This window comes from Nuphar pumila, chromosome 4 (assembly GCF_984573655.1).
Source record: "Nuphar pumila chromosome 4, dmNupPumi1.hap1.1, whole genome shotgun sequence".
NCBI classification, from domain to species: Eukaryota; Viridiplantae; Streptophyta; class Magnoliopsida; order Nymphaeales; family Nymphaeaceae; genus Nuphar; species Nuphar pumila.
The window spans coordinates 114,370,155-114,386,855 of record NC_143252.1 but is presented as its reverse complement, the minus strand read 5'-3'; the positions used below and the strand labels follow the sequence as shown (position 1 = coordinate 114,386,855).

General features: G+C 37.7%; 1 long non-coding RNA gene across 1 annotated transcript; it reads right to left on the bottom strand.

The window, feature by feature from the left end:
- Positions 1–12,929: 12,929 nt before the first annotated feature.
- On the bottom strand, positions 12,930–16,339 carry LOC149840678 (uncharacterized). Its single transcript, XR_016431579.1, has 3 exons — positions 15,865–16,339; positions 13,123–13,184; positions 12,930–13,000 (listed from the first exon to the last, which is right to left on the bottom strand). It is a non-coding gene; the product is annotated as an uncharacterized LOC149840678 (long non-coding RNA).
- Positions 16,340–16,701: the final 362 nt, after the last annotated feature.

Sequence of the window (16,701 nt, the reverse complement as noted above, 5' to 3'; positions counted from 1 at the left end):
TTGTTTGGTTTGTCTAAGACTATTGCTTCTTATCCTTTTGAGATTTACATGCTAACTTGTGGGGCCTTACACACATGGTTTCTAGAGAATGACAAATTTTATTTATTGCTTGCAGATGATTGTTCATGTTTTTCTTGGTTATTTTTTTGGTGAGAAAGTCAGATACATTGAGTTGTTTTGAAATATTTAAAAATATTATGAAAAAATAAATTGGTTTTTCAATCAAGATTTTTTATAGTGATGGTGGTGGTGAGTTTATGAGTGGCCTTTTAAAAAAATTTAAACCATCATGGCATTAGGTGATAAATTTCATGTCCTCGCACTGCCCAGCAAAATGGGGTCGTTGAAATAAAGCACATACGTGTTATGGAGATAGAGTTGAGTATGTTATCTTATGCCTCAATGAGTACCAGGTTTTGGGTAGATGCCTTCAGAACAATTGCATATCTCACAAATAGGCTTCCCAATCCTAAACTTGGTAACAAGTCACCCTATGAGTTAGTTTTGAAGCAAATTTCAAATTATTCTTTCTTAAGAGGTTTTGGATGTACTTGTTATCCTTACCTTGTTTCCTATAATTCTTCTAAATTGACCCTCAATGCCAAAGCCCCTGTTTTCATTGGCTATGAAAGTAATTACAAAGGCTATCTATATCTTGATCCTGTATTGAATAAAATTTATATATCAAGACGCTATAATTAATGAGTCCAAATTTCTTTATGCTGGTACCAATATTTTTTTTTCCTTTAAAGAGGCCTTTAGTTAGTTATAATATCAAGAAGTCTCCAAAAGTCTTAATACATGACAAGACTTCCTTAAAATCAATTTCAATGTTATTCTTCAAAGTATTCCTCAAGTTATAAATAATTGTAACCCCATCTCTACTGGCCAAGTTTCTCATTCACCAATTTCCAGTTGTCTGGCCTTGCTCGTGTCAAAATCTACTAACATAAATCTCAACCTTGAAAACATCACATTAATTTAACCCATCAGTCCTGAATCAAGCTACTCTTTAAGGATAAATATAGTCGTTGATATTACCCTCCATGAAGAGGTTCAACAACCTGTCAGAACTCACCACATGGTTACCCAATCACAAGATGGAGCCTTGAAACCTAGATTGTTCTTGCCCACCAAATATCCCTTGAGCATTGCCATGATAAGTGAGTTGTCACAAGAGTTTGAACCAGAAACCTTTGCTCAAGCCAATGTACATAAAAAATGAAAAGAAAAAACTATGTAGAAAGAGTTTGATGCCTTGGTCATAAATGGAACTTGGACATTGGTTCTCCCAACACCTACCCAAAACCTTGTAGGATGCATATGGATTTATAAGATCAAGAGGCATGCAAAGGGGTCCATTGCTAAATACAAAGCTAAACTTGTTACCATGGGATACAATCAACATAAATTGATTATTTTGAAACTTTTAGCTTTGTGGTCAAACAGATTACTATTAGAACCATGTTGTCCTTGGTTAGCCTATACAACAATTAGATGTGAATATTGTTTTTCTTCATGGGCACCTAAAGGAGGAGACATATATGACTCAACCATAAAGGTTTGAAAATAGGCGGTATCCAAATTATGTTTGTAGGCTTAATCAAACCTTGTATAAATTGAAGCAAACTTCAATAGCTTGGTTTGAAAGATTAAACAATTATCTCATTTAATTGGATTTTGTTAAATCAAACGCAGATATGTCTCTTTATTAAAAGATGCAAAATATCATTTTACTTGTACATGTATATATGGATGGTATTATCGTTACGAGAAACTCTTATGTTAAAGTTCAAAGTTTGATAAATAAGTTTGAAAATGAGTTTTCTATCAAAGACTTAGGCTCTCTACAGCTAATTTGCAAAAAAACCTAAAAAATCTAATGCAGTTTAACTGATTTAGGTTTATAATTCCATTGCATTAGCATAGTTAAGTTGTGTGTAGGGGTGCACAAAGAGCACAACTAACCAAACCTGAGCTTATTTGAGTATACAAATGTGCTTCACAAATACTTCACACACACACATATACATATATAATGATATAAAATATTTAATTTGAAATATATAACAATATTATATGTTTTAATTTTTTTATTAAATCAAGAAATATGATAATATTTTTGGAACATCGGTGGGATCCGTGACAGTGGCCCAAATTTATGAGTTTAAATGCTTAGGCTTGAGTGAATTTGCCTATGCGTACTTGGACCTCCTAAACTAGTGATTACTAGGGCTGTCAATGAGTCAAGTTTGGTTCAGACCCAGGTGGAACCAGACCTGACCACAATTTTTGGGTATGGTATCGGGTCTAATCGGACCGACCATAAGAGAAGCCATACTTGGACCCGATAAGAACTACATGAACCAAACCCTAGTCATACTAGTAAAATAATATTTTTTATCATTTTTATATTGAAAATTTGTGGGTCTTAATCGGAACTCAGGTCAAGCCTGGGTCTGGTATAAAATCTCACAAACTATATCTGACTCCGTGTATTAATTGGACCTTCGGGTCCAGACCTGGGTCTTAATTAGGTCTTCTTATTTATCACCATACCTAAACCCTATAGGGTTTGGTACAGGTCGGGTATAGATAAACCCGACCCGTTGACACAACTAGTGATTACTGTAATGCCCCGACTTTCAAATCTAAGGAGATTTTTTTTAACACAATGGAAGACTTTTTGAAACTATGCCCAAAAACTCGGGTGCTTCACAAGTTTAGAATCAAGCTATTTAAACCTTTACAATTTAAATATTACCAAATCATTTCATTCATTCTATAAATGAAATTCATAGCTTATAATTCAAAAGACAAAATAGCAATACACTCCAGTCCATCTTAAAATCTAGAAGTCCTCATATACCTCAACATGCATCCAGCTACGCATATATATTTGAAAAGTGTAAAAGTATGTAGCACAATAATGCAGATCCTTACCAGGTCTCGCTTATACACATACCACACAAAGACTCGATGATTATGATATAACTATGTAACATTTACATCATCTAGAGATGATGTAAGAAAATATGAGACACATTATTATACGTGGATAACTATACAATAAACACATACTATTTATGCACACACAAGCAAACAACTTATGCATACCGCTATGCGTAAATAAACCTACACACTACATATACTTTTATATGCATATAAATTTTAATATATAATTATACATACATGTACTTATATATACTTATGGGCCCAAGTCATTCGAGTGTACTCTTTCACATGCAATTCATGCATACAGTTATATATTCATTTCACTCAAGCCTATCATTAGGTTCACGAATAACACATACATACAATTATGCATAATAATTTATACAAGTATATATTTTTGCTCTCCTAGTAATTCGTACATCCTATTATACATGTTTATTTTCTCATGTTATCCTATGACATACAAGAGATTAGTGGTTACAATGTAACCTACGTAACCCATACATTATCTAGTGATGATGTAAATATACAATCTATGTATACACTGTATGCATACCTTTATGCATACCTTTATGCATACAAGAGCAAATCATTTATGCACATTTTTGTGCATGTATCAAACATATTATGCATGCATACATTTATACATATATGAGCATACAAATTATGCACACACCCGTGTAATTAAACACACAATCCACACACACTTTTATATGCATGTTATTCAAACATATATAATCATCAACACCTATACTAACACATTCACTAATGCGTACAAGTTATTTGAGCGTACATTCACACTCACATGAAATTTATACACTCACAAAACTTTATAAGTCAAACACTTATCCAATTCACACTATTCAATCATGTATGCCGAACAATACGATCTTAAAACCATAGTAGGTTACATAGTTACCTATGTAACTATGAATCATCCTATGATGATTCAAAACACAATACACACACACACACACACACACACACACACACACACACACACACACACACACACACACACACATATATATATATATATGCTACTACACACTAGTTACACATACTTTTATGATGGATTTGTACAAATGTATATATATCTTTATGCATAGATCAACACACACATACCTCAATGCGTGTACCAAAAACAACTCATGCGTATGAGTAGTTTGCGGTACTCTTACGCCCAATCCGTCAAGCATACCATTAAGCAATTGATCTCAAACAAACATATAATTACAATAACACTCAATTCAACGTACAATTACACTCTTATGGGATTCAAACATGTAATCATGTTCACATTGAATTCCACACACATTTATGCACAATCTATAATTCAAACAAGCAATCATGACTTACCTTCTACATGACCACATATCATATCTTTCAATTAGCATTCATTTGCATTACCGAACAAAGGGGAGAAAAGTGAGAGAAAGAAAGAGAAAGGAAATAAGGAGAAAAGAGAAGCAAAGAGTGTGTTAATGCATGAATATTTCTTCTGTTACCCTGGGAGACTACTTTTGACCATTCTATGGATACTCAATCCTCGCAAGCGGGGTTTCATTAAACCAACTTGTATTTATGTTTTTAACTCCAGGGAGCACAAAAGACTTGCACTAGAGTCTAGGATATGCCATCACTCAACTAGAATCCTCGTAACACTATGAAGGTATACAACTATAGCTCAAACTGTGACACATATCTGGAGTACAAATCCCCTTAGAAAGTCGAGGTCGGGGAAAATGTTCACATCTAACCTTGATAAGAACGACTTTGGTCTATGTTCGCAAATCTTCGAGGTCGATGCTGACGCAGGTTCACATTTGACCCACTTGCTTGACCTCAATAGTATGAGCTAATGTCACCTCATACCTTTTAGAGTGTGACTAATTGTGCAATTTTTCTTATCTTCTGAGAACTTTTTTCTCAATGCATGTCGTTTCACAAAGAAGACACACGCCTAGATATTATCACATTAGTAGTTGCACTCGGGTCAATACCCATACATTTTGTACTATTCAACTATACATCATATCACATTTGTAACAATCATATTTGTAACTATATTGCAACTACGATGGGGCTTTAACCTGATCGTATAAGGTATCACCACGATGAGAATTTAATCTAACTGTCAACAAAAATTTAATCTAACTGCTTTTAGTATGACTACGATTGAAATTTAATCTAACTGCCTTTAATATAACTTATCTTATTTTACGAGAATTTTTTCTCAATGCACCACAGATCATTAGCTAAACATGCAAAGTTAAAAATGAATAACAAAAAGTTCACTTTCGAAGGAAGCATTTGGTTCAACACACAACATATTCATAACTTTCGAACATGCATCACACACATTACACATCATTTGTCATACTTGCAAATTTCTATCTCGAATAGAGAAACCTCACATTCAAAAGAATCATTGGAGTCAATACCCATAAAATCGTGCTATAAAATCATGCACTTCATGCATCACATATTATTCTCAAATCTTGCGAATATCAACACGAATAGCGAAACCTCACATTTGAGAAATCATCTTGGTCAATGCTCAACACTTTCACATTCAAAAGTGTACCATACCCGAAACAACATGAATAACAAGACCGTCACATTCAAAGCTATCACATAGTCAATACCCAAAATTTTATATTTTTCAAACATGTATCACATATCCACAATCTTTCATTTGTATGTCACTAGTGCATACGTGAAATAAGAATATCATTTATCATTTCGTATGCCCCAATTGCATACACTCACAATGAATATTATCATTCATCGTTTTGTATGCCACAATTGTATACACACACGTATCATCATTCATCGTATCGTATGTCATATATTATATATATACACACCAATATCCTCATTCATTGTGTCAACCATAATTGCATACGTACACACAAATATCATCCACTTTCTCTACATGACCTATTATAAGCAGATACCTTATAATGCGTGAAACATGCACCATGTAATTAAATTTTTAATGTATGTATTCATATATTCTAGCAATTTCCATATAAACCATTCTATACATCATGTATTCATACATATGTTAATTGGATATATATATATATATATATATACCTCACATCAAACATACATTCATACATATGCCATAATTGCATACTTACAACTCACATAAAACAATTATTCATATGTATGCATAATTGCATATGTACTCATTTTAACACACATTAGTATGTATGTTATACTTGCATATACACACATTACCTCAACTATTTGTACGTATGCCACACTGGCATACACACGCATCACATAAAATATTTATGTGTATGCTTCAATTGCATACATATGTGTCGTATCGACAATCAATTATATATAAACTGCACAAGCACATGTACCTCATGAATAATATCGTTTACTCTACTTTCTCAACGATATGATGCTTGATCAATGGTGATGCTCCAACCAAATTAAGTACTAGGGGCTCACTTGAGTGCAAGCACAAGTGTATATTAGCCAACTAGGAACTAGTTTGTGAAGAAAACAAGTCAGATAATGACTCGACTCTAGAAAATGAGTGCAACGTAATATACACCTCGATACATGCACACAACATAATCCTGGTAAGTATGCTATAATTGTATGTGTATGTGTCATAATGCACATGATCATGCATACGCCTCCATTGCGTACACGCATAAATAAACATTCATTTGTATGTCATTCTGACACAGATACACAAATAACAATATATTTTTCATATGTATGTCATGATTTCATATGTATATGTCACATCATGTAAGTCTATGTATATGCCTTAATTGCATATACACACAAATACATTCATACATATGTCATTCGTACACATGCACACACACACATCGAATATACACTTTTAGAAATCTAACATGCAACACATGCAATTTTATATACAATTTTTATCTTTTAATGTTTGAGATTCATCCTGCAAAATACAACACTTCTAACATTTTGGATTATCTCGGTTCTATGATTTTCATCCTTTGTTTGTCGATTACCCAACTTCAGTTAGTTTAATAAAAAAATTATATATCACGAACCCCAAGATGTCTTTTTTGGGGTCTACATAGCTCACTGAAAGTCAAGGCAAAGCTTGCCCTATTTTCGCACGATTATCCTAAAGACACAGCAAGGACTCGAGAAATCTTACCTCTATAGTCACGTCCTTCACTTTGAGGATTTTTTTCTGAACTCGACACAAACTTCAGTGGCGTAACGACCACGTGAAAAGCACATAACAACAACAATTGTGGTGGCTGCGGCGTGGGTACGTGACAACACATACGTATAGCATGACAATGACATGAGTGCAGTGTGGCTACAATAACAAAACTGTCTGGCATCAGTGGGACCCACATGACTCGGCGAGATGGTGGCAGCGGCTCTGGAGACACGACAGTTGTGGTTGTGCACATGTGCAGCAGTAGGGGTGCACATGGGGGGAGGGGGAATGCACATGTGGGCAACAATAGGGTTGTGTCTCGTTCTCCCCTCCTCTTTTCTTTTCTTTCTTCCTTTTTCCTTCTCCCGCCTCGCCTCTATCTTCCTCTTTCACAACATGATAGAGGAGAGGGGGGGGGGGGGGGGGGGGGGGAAATAGAGAAGAGGGAGGAGCGCTGGTCGATGGTGGGGATGACTGTTAGTAGGAGGTGGCAGCTGATAGGTAGGTGGTGGTCGGCTGATGTGGATTGGCTGGTCGGCAGAGGCGATGATTGGTGGGTGTGGACGGCAGAGGGTGGCCCCTGCTGTAAGGAAGCCCAAGTGGAGGGAGGCACGACTGATAGGGGTGGCGACTAGCTGGTAGAGATCCCTGATGGGTAAGGGTTCTGCTAGTAGGGAACCCCGACGGGCAGGGTTCGACTAGCAGGGAACTCTGACAGGCAGGGGGGCTCGATTGCCAGTGAGTGGTGGTTGGTCGAGCAAGTGATGACCGACAATGATGGTTGGTCAACAGGGGAGAGAGAGGCCAGTAGATGATGGCTGACGATGATGGTCGGCTGTCCAACTCCATGAAAGAGAGAAGCAAAAAGAGCGGTGGTCTGGCAAGAGGTGGCCGACGGACTTGTGAAAGGGGGAAACAGAGGAGAGAGAGAAAAAAGAAGAGACAAGAGGGAGGGAGAGGTGGTAAGAAGTGAGAGAGGATGTTGGCAAGAGGAGAGAGAGGAAGGAAAGAGAGGAAAGGGGAATAGAGAGAAAGATAAAAGGAAGAGAGAGAAAGGGAAGAGGGAGGAAAGAGAAAGAGAAGAGAGGGGGGGGGGGGCACCATGTGGCAGCTCTCCATGGAGCGCAAGGTCACATCCATGGAGAGTTCCCAAACTTTCCCTCATTGACAAAATTCCCGATTTGCCCAAGGATCCCAAAAATATCCTTCCTAGTTGCTTCTTTGGGCTTCGAGTTCCCTGGATCACTATCCAACCCACTACGAACATGATCCGCTTCGTTAAATGGGTTTTTTGGAGTCCCTGTCTATTCAACTTCAGTTTGGATAAAAAAATTTGGAGTTTGCATTGTTCCACTTACGAGTTTAGACCAGATTTTTCGGGTCTGGATCGCTCCCAGATCTGAACTTATGCAATTTTTATGTAATTATTCACAAAAAATCGTATTAAAAATTTTGACTATTACAATTACCCTAACCTGGGTATAGTTGTGTTATAACCATTATGATTGTGCATCCTAATCATCCAGCTATCTCATTCGAACACCATTATACCAGGACAGTTGCCATGAAAATCGTAAAAAATATTCAAGGTCGAAGCTGGGTCTATTTCCTGGTGGGCAAGGGGGACCTCAAGTGTTTTACCAACCAGAGGCCAGCCAATGTGTGGTCGGTGATGGGGGGGTTCCCTTAGAGAGCAAAGGGGTTGAAGTTTCAACCTGAGTCCAAACCTGATTTGGCTTAAAGTTATCTGCCTCATATGACATATATCTGAATCTGGGTTGGATGCAGAACAAATATATTTGGGTCAATTTAGACCTGAGATGAAATTGGATAAGCATATATGGTCAAGATTGTGTCGTAATCGGATCTAACTTTACCTGTCTTTTATTTTTTGACAATCAATAGGTTTAACCTGTTTTTGCTGGATCTAATATGACATGGTTTCGTTTTTAAATAGATCTGGAACTTCATTGTTAGATCAGTAAGATCAAGATCTGAATCCGGATCCACTTTCAAAATTTGAATTCAGTATCAGGTCAAGTTTGGAGCGACCAATATCTGATCCGTTTGGATCCCTATCAGTGTCACCACTAACTCACTAAGAACGATTGTCCGTGTCACCATATTTTTGAAATATTTTCCTTTCTACAAGCTAATGTCACAGAAACACCCCATTTTGGGTGTGTGTTCTTAATGATACGAGAGGATACACACGGACACTCCTGCATGTACAGAAATTATTTTAATATTTCTGATATTATATAATTAAAAATGCATTTTTACTATTAAAATATCAAAATATAGTTTTTTTAATTAAAATTTAAATTTTTTTTTGCCTTCATGCCTTGTTTCTCAAAAAAAAAAACAATTGAACTTGTGAGTGAAACCCATGTCATGTCCCTTGGTATCGATGTATCTTTGTGACATAGTTTATAAAGGTATTGTCTGATCACTAGATCAGGAACTCTCACCGAGAACTGGGTCACTTAATGGACCCGCTTCCCTGTAAGGTAAACCCACCTATAAGGATGCACACGAGCCGTATTTGAGCCGATCTCAACTCGTCTCGAGAAGAAATTTTGGCTGTTCATGGATGGCTCAAGCCGAGCTTGCCCGAGATCAGCTCAAGAAAAGATTGGCTCGGCTCAAACTGAATACTTTTATGTTTTATTTAAGTTTTGAAATTTGTGTTAAAAGCATATTTGAAAGAAGGGAAGACAATAAGATTTGAACTCATGGAACATCTAAGAAAGAGCAACAACCTACCATCAAACCATTAAAGTAAGACCCTTTTTATAACCATATTATGAACAAAATAATACATATATAAAGTATAATTTCTTTATATACCAAGCTGGACTGGTTGTTCAAGTTTGGCTCCTTAAAGTGTACCAAGTTTGAACCATTGTTTAAGCTGGGCTCATTTATTTTTTTTGAACGAGCTCAAGCCAAGCTTAAACAGGTCGAGCCAAGTTAGCTGGGCTCATTGTGCATCCTAGCGGTGTGATTACTGACACCCAAGCTTTTGCGGAGCCCACCAATTAAAGGCACTGGTACACTTGGTATGAGTCCAACCAAGGAGGTAGGGAAGCAGATCAGGTCATGCCGAACATGAGCGACAGGGGTAGGCGTAGAGCCGTTCAAGTTTTGCTTTTAACACATGGACAGAATTGATGCTGACACAGTGACACCCTATCACTGTCTGTTTTATCTTCTCTTCTGATCACTATGGATCGTTCTGGTGATTACAAGTTGGTCAGTTGGGGACAGGTTTTGCTTCCACTGGTGGCTGAGTTGTATGATAGCAGATGGTTCAAAAGTTAAAAAAAAAAAAGGTACCACTGAGGTGGTATCCCATGTGGTAAGCGGGGTCCTGTGCCAAGCTGAAAGCCCAGGTTCGAATCCCTTTGTTACATGGGGCTTAAGAGATATCTGATAGGGTCAGCCTAACCCTAGCTTGGCTTTAAAAACAAAAGAAAAAAAAAGCAGATATGATTTGAGCCTGTGGTCGCCAAATGCAATACGTGGATAAGAACAAATGAATACAAGACAAAAGTTAAACTGATGCTCCAAGTTCTGAAAAAAGTAGATGACATCATGCATCCACGACGCTGGCAGTTGCCACTTTTACTTCTGACCTTGATTCCATAGTGATAATATTGCGGCCACGCCATTACCTTTTTTCGCCGATATTAGATTCAAACTCAACGTAATTGCTCTCTCTCTCCATATATATATATATATATATATATATATATATATTAGCTGAGATCAGTGTTCATAGTGAGCGAACAAAAGTTTTTGGAGCGGTTTTTGCCAATTTGACCCCACAGATGTGTTTGGCATGATCTATTTGCTAGAAAATGCTTAGATCATGTTTTTTTAACAAGAAAACATGATTTTTAAGGCTTAAATATTTATTAAAATTTAGGCAGTTGCTTTTCAAATCTTATAAAAACCTATCCACATATTGGAATTGGACGATCAAAAAGTTGATATCCACATGTTAGAATTAGACGATCAAAGAGTTGATTCTTATAAAATCAAGCACACAAACATGAAAAAACCCTTCAAAAGCCCCATATGATAGCTGTAGGGCACAGATAAACTGTTATGAATAAGCTGACATCAATGTTATGATTCCAAGACACTGTCTAGGAAATTGATACCCAAGACAAAAAAGAAAGAAAGAAAGACAAGCCTCAAGTCATTCATGGATGTATCAAGCCCTGCACAATCAAATCAGTCATGCAGAGAAGCTTGTCTTTAATTAAGATCACTCTTGGCATGACTTCTAATCACACCCTTTGAGGTACCAAGATGCCCATGCATTGATACTATAGAACAAGGATACCACTGTACTCAGTACTACCAACCAACTGACATGCACCATCAAACTTTAGGCATGAATGAATTAACCTTGGGGCACTCAACCACCCACATACACCCTTGGAGTAGATGGTAACAAAGCTGCAATTCTTGGAGATATTACCAAGCATTGGCTGTCCTGAATAGCTCAGAAATAAACATGCCCTGCTGTTTTGCCAGGTAGTAAGATTTTAGTCGATTTCTTGTGTACAGCAAGCCTAGTGATAAAATAAGTACCCTGGGCCTCCAAAATCTGACTAAATGTATTCTGATGGTTTTCTTGCCCACAACTAGCCTGGTTGGGGAACCCTATTCAAGCCCTTTTCACCACAGTTATAGCAGAAACCAATTTTTGGAGATTGGCCAAGAGTAGTCATATTGGAGTTTCTGTCAAACATTTCATTGGCAAAGTTATCCTTTTGGACACCTGAAATCTAGCTATAGTAGAAAAGGAGGCTTTCCATCATTGGTTTGAGCCAAAAACTTTGTTGAAGCCAAAGCCTTGGTGACGCCATAAATCCAATCAGACTCCCCGGTTTAACATTTAAGAATTAAGATGTGTTTGAAAAGCCGACGCCCAGCATAGGCCTTGGGGACAAGGGTCCTAGCCTTGGAGTTTTACGCCTCTGAGACAAAAACCGTAGGTATTGGCAGGAGAGCCAGCGCGACCAGGTCTTAGATCTCGAACTCGGTTTCTTCGAGTAACAAATCGAAAAAAAACTGTGTTAAAAATTACATAAGCTTTTATAGAGTAAGCTGTTCAGATTGGACAGTCCAATAATAGACTAATAGGCTAATAACCACCAGCAAGTGGCAAGGTCCATGGACTCACAAAGTAATTCCATTATTCCATCAGCCCATTTTCAAGATGAATGAGAAGAAAACTCACTTTGCCACTGTAAAAATAAGACCACCCAAGTTAACATAGTAATTCTTCATTCCATTAATCCATTTTCAAGATGAATAAAAAGAAAACCATTACTTTACCACTGTAAAAATAAGACCACTAAAATAACTCAAGCATACATAACAAGTTACACTTTCACCCCTTCACTGCCACTAAGAACACCAAAGGACATGCTACATTATCAATGATCCACGCTACTAGACTGTTCTATGCTCCACCATAAATTCCTATGCAGTATTACTACCAAAACGATTCTTTTGTTCTGTCTTTTATGTGATTTTTGAGATGCTGGTAAATGCATGAGAATTTCTTGGTACAACTGCAACAGGAAATAAATAGTCTGTTTGTTTTAAAGTTGACAAATGATAGAAATTTGTTTGTGTGTGAATGGTTCGCTGTTTTCTTCTTTTTCTCCTCTGTTAACTGTGACACACACATCTGTAACGGTAGGCACTGTTTATGGGATCATTGGCATTCACGGGAACTTGCTCTGCTCTGCATTTGTTTTTACAGCCTCTACATTCGTTGTATGTGCAGATAGGAGCAGTAGAACCAATCAGCAATCGCCTTGCACCACCATTAATTTCCTTCATAATTCACCATCGTTATAGGCATGTTAGTATAACCTTTGTACAAAGATAACATGAAAAAACTATCAATATTTGATATAAAAATTAGACAAATGAGAATTGCTTGTTGAGATACTCACTTGTAAATTCCCTTCAGCAGGATGATTAATTGCTGGGAGTTGGCTTCCTTCATCTTCACTGCCTGCATTTGTTTCATGTTATAGTATGCCGCAATACAGTTACTAGGAAACAAAATGGATATGAGAACCGAGAAGTGAAAGCAGATGCTGGGAAGCGAGAGTGTTAAAAAGTAGAAAGAAGCGGGAAGCAGAATACCATTGCGAAAGTATTATGCAAGTGCATGAAGCACAGAAAGAAGCAACATGAAGATGTGTAAAACGATATAAAACCAATACGTAAGATTGTTATAAAAAAATATTATTTTTTAATATGAAAAACGTAGGAAGTGAGGGAGAAGCGAGTATGAAGTGACAAGAAGCAACTGAAAATGTTAAGAAAGTGAAAGGGAATTGATTTGGGAAACTAGGAGGAAGCGGGCTTCCCACTAAAAGGAATCAAGTTTGTCAAAGCTTCTCCTCCTTTCGGGGAAGCAAGGAGTTTTTCTTTCAAAGCAAACTTCCCCATCTAGCAAGAAGCTTCCGGTTGTGCAGCAATATTAACTGATACATGATGATACACACTCTTAAAAAGAAAAAGAAACCATGAGGATAACATGCCTTAGATTGGCTTAAATAAACACATCAATCCCTTTTGGTTTTTGAAAAATAAGAAAAAGAAAAAAAAAACTTGTGGATGATATATGTGCGCTACATCTTGGCCCTCCAATCAAGCATCTTAGTGTCAATAGTACTATGCTGCATAACATAAAATGCACCACACTTGTAGAAATTTTGCCTATTTGCATATATGCATGCTTTTATGAACACATGAACAATACTGATTCAGCAATCCAGTGATATATGAGGATGCATAACATGAGAAATAAGACGGGCATGAAGAGTGCACCTGACAGAGAATAAGCAGAAGCTGAAATAGCAGCAGCAAATAAGAGGAGGAGGAAGCAGAAATTTAGAAAGAAAATGTTGGTGGGTTTTGTAGCCATTAAAGGGGGATGGGTGATGGAGGAAGGAAAAGGCAGGGCTTATCGTAGAATAAGAGAGAGAGTCAGAGGAATAGGAGGATGAACAATATATAATGCTGTTTGATTTTTTGTTTTTTAATATGATGTGTAAACATTTTAAAAGTTCATTTTTTCACCATGCAGCTATACGGCAAACTAGTTGTGGCGCTTTTATAGAAAAGGACCGAATTACTGCCAAATTTTGACAGGAAGGCGGGTCATAAGGTCCCCGTATGCTTTTTCTTATCACTTCAATAATGGCAGTGTGTTGGGTTAAAATAGAACACGTATCCCATCGTTTGAAGTAGGATGGGTAATGGGCTCCATCGTACATTCAATCCTAGCCATCCAGGTGTTTGTTAAAATATCATTCATCTCTATCTAAGACTAAAACACCCTGTACTCAGCATGCATCACTACCAACAATTCATACTTTGTGGGCCACAAGCAGAGTCACTTTATATTATTTTGCAGGAAGGCACCTTGAATAAAGACAAGAACTGGTTAAGATACCACGTGACATCGTCAACGTTCTTTTTTTTAGTTAGGCAGACCCGCACTAATTACTATTCAACGTACCATTGGGTTTTTAACCTGCAACATCCCATCAGAAAAACACTTGCATTGACATTTGACAGCTCTTATATATATATGAAATGGGATCTGGTATGAGCTTTCCACCATCCAAATTCGAATCCGTTTAGCTAACATTAACATCAGATTAGTCAAATATGATACTGGTCACATCTAATGTGAGTCGAACCATTTACATCCCTATCCCATTATCAGGGCACCTATTCTTTTGAACAGATCCAGTCATAAGCCTTATTATTAAGGCTCTCAGCCCTTGGCACGTGTTCCATGTCAAGGATCCTTTTGAAGTAATGACATATACTGAATAATAGGTCCCAAAAAGCAAGCTGACATTGTTTTCCTGCCATTTGTAAAAGGAAATAATTTCATTTTCCTAAAAATTTAACAGTGGACATGGGGCTGGGCCGGACCAATTGGGCCCTGTAAAGGCCCGGCAGGTCTGGTAGGATCCGCTACTACACATTACCTGTGTTGGGATGTTGTAGGTTAAAAACCCAATGGTATAATTGTATAACTGGTAGGGATCGGACTAACCCCAGCTTGCCTTTCAAAAAAAAAAAGGGCCTGGCAGGTCCCATCAATCCTGGGCCAAACATCAGCCCAACCCGGTTATAATTGGGCTTGGGCCGGGTTTTGGGCCCAACCAATTATCCGGCCATGTCCTATCGGACACCATAAATATTTTAAGTGGGTCAGGCCTGATTCGCTCCCGTGTAGGCTTATTGGGCCGGGCCAGCCTGACTTCAACCATGCATGGTACCCAATGTCCACTCCTGAAAAAGGATTACTTCAAAGAAAAAATGTAGAGGGTTTTACACATGGCACCAGACCATGCTCGGCCTTGTTTTTCCAAGTTAAACCTTTCATTTATTGCTTTCATGGAGATATGGACTGACTGGAGTTTTCATGGAGATATGGAAAAAACATAAGTGTTGTATTTGTTACATTGGTCCATTCTCGTTGGTGCTCGAAACAACAAATGGTCGCAAATCTCAGAAAATCAAAACAGGGAAATTTAGCGACCAAAGGTCAATCATTTAGTTTCTTCTGTTTTAGGGAAAACGGGGAATCAAGAATTCCCGATTACGGAAAACCCGGTTCTTTTGGGTACGAAAAGAAAAAGAAGAGGGATTTAATCCTTACGTACCTAGGGTTGTCTGTCCGGTGACAGGATACTATCATCGGAAAAGCTGTAGCCGTCCCAGGTCAAGTTTATCAGGTCTGATTCCCTGTAAATAATAAAAAACAGATAAAATCATTGCCTGTGAAAACTGAAAAAAAAAGATAAAATTTTCTTTTACAGCATATATATATATATATATATATACAAAAAAAAGAAAAAAATATTAAGGGGAAAGGGATTTAGATAATAGCCAGTTTTTGTTTTTCGATGATCGACACCCTCTGTTGACGGTCACCGAAAATCCGGTGAACAAAGGAATCCAGGTGACTGCTCTAGGGTGTCCCCTAAATACATTAAAGAAAAAAGAAACAGGAAAAACAAAATAGAGTTAGTGGTCGCCAGAGGCTGCCGTGTGTTTTCCGGGCTTGGCTCACTGTTTTTATGCAGGATCAGATACCCTTCTCACCAATTTTTTCAGGACATCTCGAGGGATAGGAAGTCCGACGGCAACACTCGATGGAATTAGGTCCAGCTTGAATCGTCGGAGATCATCCATCTCATCGCCGGAAAAACTCCAAACGTGTTGTGAAAGCGGAATCGGCTCGATCAACACCCACTAAGGCATCGGTCGAGACCTATAGTGGTTGGACTCCATCGCCGGCTGACTGGGGCGAACTCCACCGGTGTATCGTCGCCAAAAACTGCAGCAGCGACAACGTGTTTTTGATAATAGGTGAGGGTTTAACCCTCTTCGGTTATCAGAGAAGAGAAAGGGTCGAGAGACCCTCCTTTTCGTTTGTTTGTTTTTTTAACGTTATTTAATGGTATAAGTTGTTTTATATTATTTCAGTCCATATTATT